Source organism: Echinops telfairi, unplaced genomic scaffold (assembly GCF_000313985.2).
Source record: "Echinops telfairi isolate 266 unplaced genomic scaffold, ASM31398v2 ScPeMD7_4;HRSCAF=17, whole genome shotgun sequence".
Lineage (NCBI taxonomy): Eukaryota > Metazoa > Chordata > Mammalia > Afrosoricida > Tenrecidae > Echinops > Echinops telfairi.
In genome coordinates, this window is record NW_022103900.1 from 18600178 (window position 1) to 18611423 (window position 11246).

General features: G+C 41.3%; 1 pseudogene; it reads right to left on the bottom strand.

The window, feature by feature from the left end:
* Positions 1–1841: 1841 nt before the first annotated feature.
* LOC123522580 lies at positions 1842–10704 on the bottom strand (annotated as a pseudogene).
* Positions 10705–11246: the final 542 nt, after the last annotated feature.

Sequence of the window (11246 nt, forward strand, 5' to 3'; positions counted from 1 at the left end):
GTTGTTTTCTCCTCCATATTGTTCACCCAGCTTGTCCTATCCAGACAGACCTGTGGAGACAACAACATGCACAAAAACAAGACAGAGCAAAACCAAGCAACAATGTACAACAGAAGTGCAACAACATCAAGCCACTGGGAAAGAACAAATTAAAATATACCAAGAAAGAAAAGCTTGTAGTTAATTCAAGTATCACTGGCCTTTAAGAGTGTTACATTTCTTAAATCACTCGGTGGCATGAACCTGGTACCCAATTCACGATGGCGGTGTTTCAACCTCAGTCAGAACAAGGGCTGGCTGGGAGTGTCACTCGCTGCTAGTGGGTGAGGATAGGAGGTGGCCTTCCTTCTGGTTACCAGGAGGATATGGGGAATAGGGGAAGGGTCTATCTCTCGGGTCACCAGCTTGAGTGTGGGTACTGGGCCCGTGCTGGGCCAGCAGAACTGACTGTCAAGTTCTTCCCAGATTAGACTACTGGTGTTTTTAAAATAGCATAATGATTCACCACATTATTTGTGTCCTTTTAACTTTTTTTTAAAGATAGCAGTATTATATTCATACAAACAAAAAGGTCAACCCAATGGGAAAGGTGCTTTATCAGAAACATGCCCTGGAAGAAGTGAACCTAAGAGAGTCATTTCTTCTTGTGAGGCCTCTCCAAGATCAGAGAACGTTGCATAAGATGACCTCTATGAGGTCAATTTATACATAGGGAGATAGGTATGCCAATAGTAATGCCTAAAGTAACGGTGCTATCTGAATCTTCTAAGAGTCAGTATGTCTAACATCTCCTTCTCCCTCTGCCAGAAAAATGCCAGCGAAGCAGAAAGAGACTATTCCTTCAGCTGAGCTCTAGGAGGGAAGATGGCAAAGCACAGCTAGCCTCCATCGGCGTTAACTAAATGGAAACCACATCTTTGCAGTTGTTACTACAGCATGACCTAAGAAAGTTGATTCCATGTAAAAATTTTATGAAAATTGAATATCGGATCCAAACTAAAGTTTAAAACATAAAATCTAAGACGAAGTTTAGTGAAACATTGATACTGTACTTTGAGTTGCAGTCACTTTACTTGGCCCTTCTAGTGTGATCATTCTGGCCGTCTGCCGTGGCTAGCATTCAGTCTGGGAGGGTCGTGCTCTCCTCTTCTAGCAGACAGGAGCAGCGTGCCCTTATGGCCTGGCTTTAGTCGAAGCTGTGAACCAGGCCCACCCCTTCTTTACTTGCGGCATCCATACAGTATTAGAGGGGAGACTTCAGAAACCACCTTTGTTTCTTTGGAGGTACAGTCTTCAAAGAGAGGAAAACTCCTCTGTCAAGTCCACTCCTCTGTTTCCTGGGGGGGCTTTGCCAAAAGCCTGGGCATCTGCTTTAACTTCCAGACGTTTATGGCGTCTGGCTCTGACTCTACATGTGACTCACCTCTGCTGCACCTGATCTGAGACTTACCAGCACCCATCATTGTGCGACAACTCTTCTAAAAATTCCGCCAGTTTCTGTGGTGTGTCACAGTGGATCAAAGAACCCAGGGACAGGAGGGAATGTACTCAAGAGATGAGTGGAGAGGAATTGGAGAAAAATTACATCTTAGAAGAGTTAGACAGTGTGACATCATTAATTTTCAACTCATTGGGACCAGTTGTTTAATTTCTTCTAAAAGAAATTGTAAGCACATAAATGATGACAACATGTAAATATATTAGCAAATGAAAAAATAAAGTAAAATGTGTGATTTATAATTTAAAATTTATAATTTAAAAGTTGACTTATGTGCATGCATAAATTTTCCTTGTGATTTCTACCTTGAATCCTTTCCCAGCTCTTCCAAGTGAGAGTCACATCATTTTGATAATTGCTCTTCATCATTAAAATATTCCAAAATAATATTGCCACCCTTAGAGAATGGACAATCCTTCTTAGCAATCCATGTTTTCAAAACACTGTCCAGAGGTGAGTCTTCTCCAGAAATAATGTGACATAGCCTTAATCTCTTAGCTGTTGATTTGTTATTGTTGTTATGGTTTTTTTAAAAATCATTTTATTGGGGCTCATACAACTCTTATCACAATCCATACATACATCAAGTGTGTAAAGCACACTTGTACATTCGTTGCCCTCATGAGTCTCAAAATTCTCGCTTTCTGCTTGGGCTCCTGGAATCAGCTCCTCATTTTTCTTTCCCTCCCCCTCCCTACTCCCCTCTCCTTCATGAACCCTTGATAATTTATATATTATTATTTTGTCATATCTTACACTGCCCAACGTCTCCCTTCACCCACTTTTCTGTTGCCCATCCTCCAGGGAGGAGGTTATATGTATAGCCTTGTAATCGGTTCCCCCTTTCTAACCCTACTTCCCTCCTAGTATTGCCACTCTCACCACTGGTCCTGAGGGGCTCATCTGTCCTGGATTCCCTGTGTTTCCAGTTCCTGTCTGCACCACTGTGCATCCTCTGGTCTAACCAGGTTTGAAAGGTAGAATTGGGATCATGATAGTGGGGCCGGGGTGGGTGGAGGAAGCGTTTTAGAACTAGAGGAAGGTTGTGCGTTTCATTAATGCTACACTGCACCCTGAGTTACTCATCTCCTCCCCACTACCCCTCTGCAAGGGATGTCCAGTTGTCTACAGTTGGGCATTGGGTCCCCATCACGTGCTCCCCTCATTCACGATGATATGATTTTTTTCTCCCCGTCTTTGGTGCTTGAAACCTGGTCTCCTCAAGCCTTCATGATCACACATGCTGGTGTGCTTCTTCCATGATATTGTTGTTTTTAAGGCTGGCTAAAGAAGTTGCCAAGTTTGTGACATTCCAGTGCTCGATCGGGGAAAAACATTGGTTATCTCTTCTCTTGCTCCCCTTAGGCAAGAAAACCTGAAAGTAAATTCTTTTTGCCCATGGCAATGATTTCTCACCCTGAGCATGCATCTTGACCTTCATCAGCCCACCTTTTTGTCATTTGCTCCCTGTCTCTCCTGTCTTGGAACCAATGGTATTTTGCCCAAGTTTCTGAGTAGCAGCCATATGAGGCTTAGAGATTTCCAGTTTTTCACCTCATGATCTGACTGATGATGGTGTCTGTGTTAGTCTGGGTTCACTAGAGAAACAAATCCAGAGACAATTATGTGTGTGTAAGAGAGAGTTTTATATAAAAGTTTTATATTTAGACAACATCCTAGCTCAGAAGCAACAAATCCCACATAGAAGAAGCACACCAGCCTGTGTGATCATGAGGAATCAGGTTACAGACATCTAAGACCCAGAATAAAACCATACCCAAGGTGAGTGAGGGTGGGCATGGAGTAGAGACCCAGTGTCTGTCTGCAGACAATTGGACATCCCCTGACAGAGGGGTCACAGGGAAGAGACGAGCCAGTCAGGGTGCAGTATAGGACCAATGAAACACAACTGTCCTCTAGCTCTTTGGTGCTTCCTTCACCCCATTATCATGACCTCAATTCTACCTTACAAATCGGGTTAGACCAGAGCATGCACACTGCTACAGATAAGAGCCCACACACAGGGAATCCAGGATAGATAAACCCCTCAGGGCCAACAAGGAGAGTAGAGAAACCAGGAGGATTAGGGGAGGGTGGGGGAGAAAGGGGGAGCCAATCACAAGGATAAACTCGAGCCCCCTCCCAGGGGGATGAATAATGGGAAAGTGGGTGAGGGGCAATGGAGGATGATATAGGACACGGAAAAAATAATCTGTAACTTATCAAGGGTTTGTGAGGGAAGGCGGGCTGGGGAGGGAGGGGTAAAATGGGGAGCTGATATCAGCGGCTCAAGTCAAGTGGGAAGAGAATGCTTTGAAAATGATGATGGCAGCATATGTGCAAATGTGCTTGACCCATTGGAGAATATATGGATTGTGATAAGAGATGCGCGATCCCCCAATAAACGTATTTTAAAAGAAGAAAAGTAAAAGAAAACATCCTAGGCCGGTTCAGATCAAGTCCATAACTCCAATATTAGTCCGTATGTCCAATACCAGCTTATAAACTCCTCTTCAGACTCACGCAACACATGCAATGATGCTGAATGCAGGAAGATCACAGGCCAGTGGCAGCGGCAGCATCTCAGCAATGGCATGGGTCTCCACATGGCTTCTCCAGGTCCCAGGCTCTGGCTCCATCAGTGTGTCTCCATTTGGCTTGTCATCAGGAATGTCTCGCAGGGAGACGAAGCAGAGAGACTGTGCCTGGCCTCCAGGGAGCTATTTATCTCCATTGAGCCTCCAAATGCGGGCATCCAGCTATGACCAAATTGACAGGCTAGACTCCACCCCTTCCTCAAGTTGACACTATGTAACCGCCACAGTGTCTCAGGCAAACATTCTTCTCACAATAAGGACACATAGCTGGTACAATTATACAAGCTCTTTTTCAGCACAGTCTTTGAAAGAGCATGGGAAAAATTATGTGTATCTGTATTCAGTTTCATTCTATATGCAGAACAGCCATGTGACCCTCTGTTTCTGTGTTCAAGGCAAAATATTCCTGAGCAACCATCACATACAAATGGAAGAAAACCTTATGGCGGGCAATGCTCTAGTTGGCAGTGCTGTCCAACTTTGCCACTCCCCAGAGACCTGCCTTCTTGTTTCTTCTTTTCATTCAGCTGCTTCTTCCAGTTGGTATTTGGTCTATTTCTTTATCCTTTCTCCAGAAGCTCAGGCTTCTGGGATTATCTGCCATAGTTGCATCATTTGGTCTCCCATGCCTTTGTTTTAGAAAATCTTGGTAGTCTGTGCAGTCCAGGGGTGGAGAAATTTTTCTTTTTTCCTTCCAAGACTCATTTGGATATTTATGTTTATTGTCTGGCCATATAAAATGATTAACTTTAAAAAAATCAGCCTACTACATTTGATCAAGCATTTAATTAGCTCCCCCATACTGTGGTGGCTGATCCTGCTTCTCTTGGTGAGGGGTGCGATGTGAGCTGGTAGGATGTTTTGGTGGGTGGGCCAGGCATTCCCCATCCCTGGTGTAGTCCATCAACTTGCCAGAAGGGTAATTAATTCTTTATAATGGCAAAGCAGTTTTATTCAGCAAGGTGTTACAGAAAAATCTTTTGTAAAAGCAAGGATTTTCCTTTATTACAAAATGGGGTAACTTTGTAGTAAAGGAGGTGCAATTCAAACACCTTTCTCTTCAAAAAATATGTTTTTAGCTGTCCACTGAGCATATGGATGACTGCTGTCCATTGGCTGCGTCATTGCATCCACAGAAGGACGCAGCAGATAGAGGACTCAGCAGGAGACAGGGCAAGAGAAAACTATATACTGGTGGTCTCCTTTGATAGAATAGACTAGTTAATGGATCACCGGATTATGATCTTTTCAGGAGGTAAACACCACCATGCAAAATGATTTAGAGAAGAATTGATTAAGAAAATCCCCGTGGAATATAATATGGAGCTCCAACTATAGAGAGCATCTGGTCAATAATTTGCAGATGAAAAGAACAGAGTTCCAGGATGAAATCCATCACACAATCAGGCAATGGCAGCACTAGTTCCAGAATGAAAATGGGGTCGATCCTGGAGAGTCTTTTTCTTCCGGACTCACAGTTCAAGCTGAAATCACTTTAAAAGTATGCATAGCTGAGCAATCATATTAGTGATAATAATAATATATGAAATAAACACAGTTGCTGTCAACTGGGTTCTGACTCACAGTGACCCCATGTGTGCAGAGTAGAACTGCATTGAACACGTTTTCAAAGGCTTTGGTCTTCCGGAAGTAAATCGCCTAGCCTTTCTATAGAGGTGACCCTGGGAGGCTTCAGATAGACCATCCTTTCTGTGGTTCTCAACTACGTGTGCCTGGCAAGGACCTTTATTAGGTCTAGATACACAATATCTGTTATACTTGTATTATAAGTTAAAAAAAGGATGTAATAATAATAAACGGTAGAGAACTGGAAAAATAAAAATCTAGAAGGTGAGAAGGTAAAGACTTTGCAAAGCATGAAGACACGGTCCTGTCCCTCCTCTTCTGGGGCGCTTTCCTTCAGTCACAGTGAAGACTTAGATGAACATGCAAATTAGAGGCCGGCTTCTCCAAAAGATAACGTTTGTTTCTTTAGCAAAGTCAGAACACTCCTTCCCTTTCCTCACAAAATAAGGGTGGTGGCCCAGGCTTGTATATAGCAATCAAAAGACAGTGATTCATGCTGCTTTGATGTCTCCAAATAGCTCCAGACTGTGTTTCAGGGAACATTCCTCTCATAGAACGATGCAGATTTGCTTTAAGTAATTGGCTAATTCTATACCCTGCAGTACTTGAAGGATTTTTACTGAAATGTTTATATAAGTATACATGCAAGTTCAGGAAAAATTTAGTAGATTTCCACCTGGTTAATTTTAAGCATCTAATTTGGAAAAGTGATCATTTATGTTAACAAGATGATACATTTTAATTTGAGCATAAAACATGTTAGTTAATAACAAGGAAGAAATATAGAACTCTTTTTTCTAGCTCTTAGACTATCTTTCAGCTCCGATGAGCCCATATTTTTACTCTATGTGAGTTATAAGGATCTTGAAGGTTCTGGTCATGTCTGCTTCAGCACACGAAATTCAGTAACACAGCACTGCAGGAAGAGTGAAGAGTAATTTAAAGATTATTTATAGCTTATGATTGTTATGGCATAAATAATAGAATAAGCTGACATTCAGTGACAAAATCACGCTTAGGTATGCATTCTCCACAGACACCAATACTGTACACATGTTTTCTGATCATACAGGCACTATAATAAAGGAATTTTTTCACACCATGATAGATAGTACTTTGTTTGGCATATGTATAAAAGGATGAAAAATATAATTAAATGAAGCTTGTGCTGATGAGCTTACATAGAAGAGCAATCAGATACCATAATACCCAGTTACAAAAATCTAAGTGTGTGAACCCATATTGGCATTCTGAGTCTTAGTGGACAAAGCTCAATTCTGTTTGTGATCTGTTAATGGGTAACCTCATCCTGAAACTGAAGACAAGTTAAGGTATAATTATATTGAGACAAGTACCTTTTTGTTGTTGTTTTGTTTTCCTTAATTGTTTTATTGATTTGGGCCCTGTTTGAATGTATTTATTTTTTTTCTTTTTGAAATCATTTTATTGGGGCTAGTACAACTTTTTTGTTGTTGTTGTATAAGATTTAAAAAAATCATTTTATTGGGAGCTCATTTAACTCTTATCACAATCCATCCATCCATTGTGTCAAGCACATTTATAATTTGTTGCCATCATCATTCTCAAAATATTTGCTTTCTACTTGAGCTCTTGGTATCATCTCCTCAGTTTTGGCCCCCTCTCCCCCTCCCCCTCCCTCATAAACCCTTGACAATTTATAAATTATTATTATTTTATCATATCTTACACTGTATGACGTCTCGCTTCACCCACTTTTCTGTTGTCCATCCCCCAGGGAGCAGGTTTTATGTAGATCCTTGTTATCCATTCCCCCTTTCTACCCCACCCCCTTCCCCTCCTGGTATCACTACTCTCATTATTGGTCCTGAGAGGTTTATCTGTCCTGGATTCCCTGTGTTTCTAGTTCTTATCTGTACCAGTGTACATGCTCCGGCCTAGCCGTATTTGTATGGTAGAATTGGGATCATGATAGTTGGGGGGAGAAAGTATTAAAGAACTAGAGGAAAGTTGTATGTCTCATCGTTGCTACACTTCACCCTGATCGGCTCATCTCCTCCCCGTGACCCTTCTGTAAGGGGATGTCCAGTTGCCTACAGATGGGCTTTGGGTCCCCACTCTGTTCTTCCCCGCATTCACAGTACTGTAATATGATTTTTTTTGTTCTCACAGGCTGGTATGCTTCTTCCATGTGGGCTTTGCTGTTTCTGACCTAGATGGATGCTTGTTTATCTTTAAGCTTTTAAGATCCCAGACACTATATCTTTTGATAGCCAGGGACCATCAGCTTTCTTCACCATATTTGCTTATGCATTCGCTTTGTCTTCAGCGATCATATCAGGAAGGTGAGCATCATAGAATGCTAATTTAATAGAACAAAGCTTTCTTGCATTGAGGGAGTGCTTGAGTAGAGGCCCAATGTCCATCTGCTACCTTAATACTAAACCTATAAATATCTGCACATAGATCTAATTCCCCATCATCATATATAAATATATTAAAATATGTACATGCCTATATTTAGACCTCTATAAATACCCTTTGCATCTTAGTTCTTTCCTCTATTTCCTTTTACTTTCCTCTTGTCCCAATGTCATGTTCAGCCTTCATTTGGGTTTCAGTAATTCCTCTTGATTACATTGCCCTTGATCAAGCCTTACCAGGCCTCCTACACCCTCCTTGCCATTGATTTTGGTTCACTTGTTGTTCCCTTGTCCTTCGGTTTGTTAACACCCACTTCATTTCCCCTGCCTACCCCTCTCCCATGCTCCCCCCCAACCATCAGTCCCATTATTTTCTCCTCCAGATTGTGTATCCAGCCTATCTTATCTAGATAGACCTGAAGAGATAATAATATGCACACAAAAACAAGACAGAACAAAACAAAGCAACAAAAGAAAAGAAAAGAAAACAACAACCAGAAAACCAATGACAAAAAAGAAAGAAAAGAAAATCCTGTAAATAGTACAAAGTCTGTTTGTTGACCTTTAGGAGTATTTTCCAGTCAAGTCTGATGGGGTGTCATGCCCTGGCCTCAAAGTCTATGTTTGATATTCCATCGGGACTTCCTTGCTCTGGTCCCTTTGCTGTTCTGTTGCATGCTCTTAGTGTTTTGCCTTGGTGTGGTGGGGTCAGATTGGGCACAATTCCTGCATTGTGTGGAGACACAGTGTTGTCCCCTGTAAGGCTATGGGTCAGTGAGGGACGTCGTGTCTCATGGTGGGGCCGGCCATGTGGTCCTCTCTGTGCATTGGCTTCTCCGAGCAGAGACAAGTATCTTTCAAAAGCACATGATTAAAGATTCTTGTTTTAAGTGCTACTGAATCTACTTCTGATGCATGGTGACCCCATATGATGGAATAGAACTGCCCATCAGGGTCCCCAGTCAGTTTTCTTTATGGTGGCTGGTTGCCAAGTCTAAGGCCTACAATTATGACAACTAAGTATCAATTTCCAATGGGTAAACTATTTGGATCATGTAGGACATTTGCTGCTTTCTCTAGGAAACAGCTTTCTGTAGTCCATCTTGTGCCCAGACATTGTTTCTATAGGCCAGTAACTCAGCACCACGCATTACTAGAAACGTATCCTATGCTTGATGGGACTAAACAGAAAGAGCGAAAAGACGCCAAATAGTGGTGCCATGTTGTCAGTTTTTCCACAAGCTGGATCACTTCAAAATATTGAAATACCTTGAGAGAGACAAAATCTTTACTCTAGTCAACAGTGGTTCATCTTGTTTGATTGATTGATGAAAAATTAAATGTGCAAAAGCATGGAGATGTCTTTACCAGAGAGGTGATGTCTTCAATCAGTGATACCAGGCCTCTTTAATAAGACCTGGCATATGATCATTGTTGATTCAACACAGGTAGCAAAGAACCAGAGCGAGCATGTCTGCCTTCCCTCTGCCATCGGCTCCTTGGGTAATAAAGCACGGTTAATAATAGTTTAAATGCTTTAGTTGTCAGTCGTTGCTCTTTCTTTGTAAATGTTACCCATTTCATAAATAAATCAAAACCTGAAGACCTTAGGTTTTCAGAAACTTGAATGCTTTTGTTAAAATTGTATGAAGCAAATTCACAAACACATGATTTATATTATCTCAGTGTAGCACTGGAGATGATAGAATATACTATTTAAATTAACTTCTCTCCCAACAAATGAAATCAATTCTCTTCTTAGGTTACATTTCATCTGCCTTTTGTCTTGTTGCAGAATCTTTTCTATTTCTCTCACTCATTCATCTATTGTGCCCTTTCCTTGATCTGATAGCATTAAACATATAATTAAGTCATAAAGGAGGGGACTGATGAGTATAGCAGATGGTAATTGCTTCCTACATTTGAATGAAATGATATGCATTGCTACAATTTACAGCTCTTGCCTCATATTTTATTCAGGAACCTTTTATCTCTTTTCCTGCAGAATTATTCTGCAATAAATTTAGACATCTTATCAATAGCTTGGTGATAGTAGCAGAAACAGAGGAAAACTGAACTTTGTGCATCTTAATGTTTAAAATAATTTTCTGCAATAATTGAATTATCTGGCAAAGAACATTCACACAGTGAACCTGAATATTATCTTCCCTTTCTCGGTGGAGTCTAGCTTGTGATGATAGAGAGAGAGGGAATTTGACACATAATTGACTGGAAAAGTTTAAAACTAAAGATAACTCTTTGGGTTTTGCTTTCTTTCGGACAGAGGAAGGGATCTTTGCCTCCTTTCCACGCCCAGTCAAGTACACAGTGAGAGAGCAGAGGAAACGATCTTAGCCATTACCCAGAGACCCTTGGGTAATAACACCTACCTTTTCAAAAATTACAGGGGACATCGGGAAGTTCAAGTCTTGGTCCCCTTCTTTCCTTGGAATGATGTCCCCTGGGGAGAATATCACTTAGTGAATGTGGAACATTTGGAAACGGCACCTGAAAGTCAATGCTTTGTCTCCCAGGACCTGAGGGTGATTTGTTACCTTGCAGGGTCAGTGCCGTAAAACAATAAAACTCTGCTTGGCACGATTACATTATTTGAGACCATTGTTACAAAACATGATTTTGAATGATTCCAGGTCTATAGGGGACAAATAGTCTCCACTAGTAATCATGTAATACCTTTCTCTTATAACAGAATCATTTGTCTCCCATGGGAGCACTGTTACAGACTTTTTATTCGGTTGTATACACACAGAGACATGCACACATATGTACACTTCCACAGCAAGTGCGCTGTATGTTGACTTCACCTTAACTGCTGACCTTAACATAATAGTTGATATATTTTTCTACCCATGGGGCAGATGCTGACTCATTCAGAAGCATTACTACATGCTCTTAACTGACTAAACTGGCCAGGGCACTCTCCTGAGAAAAAACAATGAAGAGCTTTGACCATCCATACAATATTTCCAACTCCCAACCTGACTGTTATTGATTCAATTCTGACTCCTAGTGTCCCCGTAGGACAGAGTAGAACTGTTCCTATGATTTTGTCTTTAAGGAGCAGACAGCTTCGTCTTCCTCCCATGGAACAGCTGGTGTTTTTAACTGCTGGCCTTTCTGTTAGAAGCCCAACTCTTAACC